General features: G+C 35.0%; 1 protein-coding gene across 2 annotated transcripts in view; it reads left to right on the forward strand.

Moving 5' to 3' along the window:
• The window catches only part of LOC106880643 (homeobox protein Hox-C9), a 402,026-nt gene that overhangs the window by 200,365 nt on the left and 198,812 nt on the right, over positions 1 to 2,849 (forward strand). The gene's annotated exons all lie outside the window — the stretch shown is intronic.

Genomic DNA, 2,849 nt, shown 5'->3' on the forward strand with positions numbered 1-2,849 from the left:
AAGAAGAAAACATAAATGAAGCGAAGCGGGAGATTTAGGATCCGTTACCTTGAATCATTCGTATTTAAAAAGCCTTCCTTTCAAATTTAGAAAGCTTTTAAATACTTTTAAACAATTTTAAACTCTAAACGAATTCCCATTAGACAGCGACAAATAGAAATTTTTCAAGGTTCAACGATTTATTTGTCCAGTGTTGATAGCCTAAAATTATATACACCAAATCGATTTTATTTGTTTTTCGTAGCTTTTTTACTTTGTAGATGTTTATAGTCGTTGTTGTTTTTGTGGAACTTTTTTCTCTCTGTGGTTTTTTGTTTTTTCTTCTTTTACATTCTTGCCTTAGAAACACCTTATTCTAAAGCAAACTGAAACTCTGTAAATTGCAATCCGGTGTGGTCAAATTATATTCTTAAAGGACTGAATATTTGTATGAAAAAAAATATAAAGTGAGACAATGTTAAAGGAAACAAAGATATGAAATATTCTTAAAATACCACAATGAATATGTTTTTTTTTTAATAACCATGATATATGAATATTATTTATATTTTTAAAAATTTTAACGTATCAAAGCAATATTTGTTTGTTTATTAGGGAAAAGAAATGCAGTATCGAAAGAATTTTGCTTATTAAAGTTTTTTTTATGAATTGCACTGTTTTTTTTTTTTTTTTTAGTTAACTTTTATATTTTTCCTGATAAAAAAGTGAATCCATGAGGAAAATAATTCTTAGAGTGTGTGTGTATATATATATATATATATATATATATATATATATATATATACATAAACACACACACACACACACACACACACGCACACACGCACACACAATGTATGTATTTATGTCCGTAAATTTCGCTTCAAGACGTTAAACCATTGTTTTCGTGAAGTTTAAGAATCGTTCATTGTCGGATAATTTGGTTGGTAGCGTTTGTTTCGAAATTCTGTGCTATGATTTCGAATCCCGCTGAGATCAAGTTTCCATTTCAAACTTTCGGGAAAAGGTAACAATCTCGGGCAGTGTATTGGTGTCATTGCAAGGACATCAGACCTGAGGTCTTGCGGTGTTTGTTTCGACTGTTTGCTGTCAATTCACGCAGGGACTATTTGGCTGGGAAACTTAACCTCGTTGCCCAGGTTAATACTACCGCCTGAACTTTAGATGCTTTTACTGGAATCTACTCTGTTGTAAACATTCGAGTCAGGTCTTCGGTTAGGGTATACTTTCCTCCCACTTTCTCACCCGTCTTTGAAACCCTAGAATATAAACAGGCATAGGTATCTGTTGTATTTCCCTCGGAAGACTCGCAGAGATAACACAACGAGTTATACAAATTTAATTATTACATTTATTATTCAATTACATACAAAGAACGCACTCACCCAATGTTCGTTGTGTTAATAAACAAAAGTCATGTCCGCCATATACATTAATGACATTTAACTACGACAGTCACACAAGACAACAACAATGAAACAGTGAACTCAGACGAACCACGTTGACACACGGAACATCAGACGAATAACATATCCAACAGTCCATATAACAGTATTGTCTTACGAAAAGATTTTAACAAAAATGTAATTTCCGAGGAGATTGTTCTACACAGGGAAGCTGAAATACTTTTCCTTCATCGTCATCATCATAATCATCATCATCATCATAATAATCACCGTCATCGTCATCATCACCATCACCATCATCATCATCATCGTCGTCGTCGTTCGTCGTCGTCGTCGTTCGTCGTCGTCGTCATCATCATCATCAGCAGCAGCAGCAGCAAACTGTTAATATCTACCTCTGTCTGGTTTCATATAGCTTAGGAAAAGGGCGAAGAGGATGTGTACAGCTCTTTTCTTGCAGTGAAAATCCTACCTGTTGTGTGAACGGGGAACCTACGAAAGTGGGGTTTTCACATCATCACTAATACTCGTACAGAGAGCCCGGCCGTGACTGGTTACATACTGTTGCTATCACCCGTGTTATAACTACACCTTGACCTCATAGTGCTGGAATTGAGTAACACTAAGAGGACACGAGTATTTCCTTGTCGGTGTTGCGTCGAATTAGAGCTTCGTGCAATCCACCGTTCCTGGTGTTTCTGACAACTTTGCATTTCATTTCGCTATAATATCTAAATCCTGATGAACCCAACGCCACGGATGGAAAACATACGGTTGAATCTAATATGATTTACAAAGCAACAATTGTTAATACACACCCATACATACATCCATGCATGCGTACATACATATATGCTCGAGGGTTTATATACATGTGTGTATGTGTGTATAGTGTATATATGTATATATATATGAGTGTGGGTATGTGCGTATGTGTATATATATATGTGTGTGTGTGTGTGTGCGCGTCCATAAATATGTGTATATGTATGTATGTATACATCCATATATGTGTGCATGCATCTATATACGTCTCTCTTTGTACATATGTAATTGAAAAATGACAGAAGAATAATTTTATTGTAAAATGTGTAACAAACTGCATCAAGTTCGTTCTTACAGCCTCAAGGGTAGAGTTATTTTAAGGTGTCTTGCCTGGAGGCATTGACACTTTTCATCTCTTATTTACTTGACTGTTATTGAGGAGAGACAAATAAACTATCCGTTCTAGCCAGCTTTGGTACATGAGAGTGAACAAGCCAATCAGAAAAAAGATCATAGAAATTTACACAATGCCTACACTGAAGACTGTGTGTCTTCAAGAAAAATCAAATCTTACTCGCAGTTCTCGTGAGATAACGAGTCCATTCGAGGTATATGTATATACATTTTGTATTTATTCATACAACTACACAGACACACACTATATATATATATATATAT

This window comes from Octopus bimaculoides, chromosome 17 (genome assembly GCF_001194135.2).
Source record: "Octopus bimaculoides isolate UCB-OBI-ISO-001 chromosome 17, ASM119413v2, whole genome shotgun sequence".
NCBI lineage: Eukaryota > Metazoa > Mollusca > Cephalopoda > Octopoda > Octopodidae > Octopus > Octopus bimaculoides.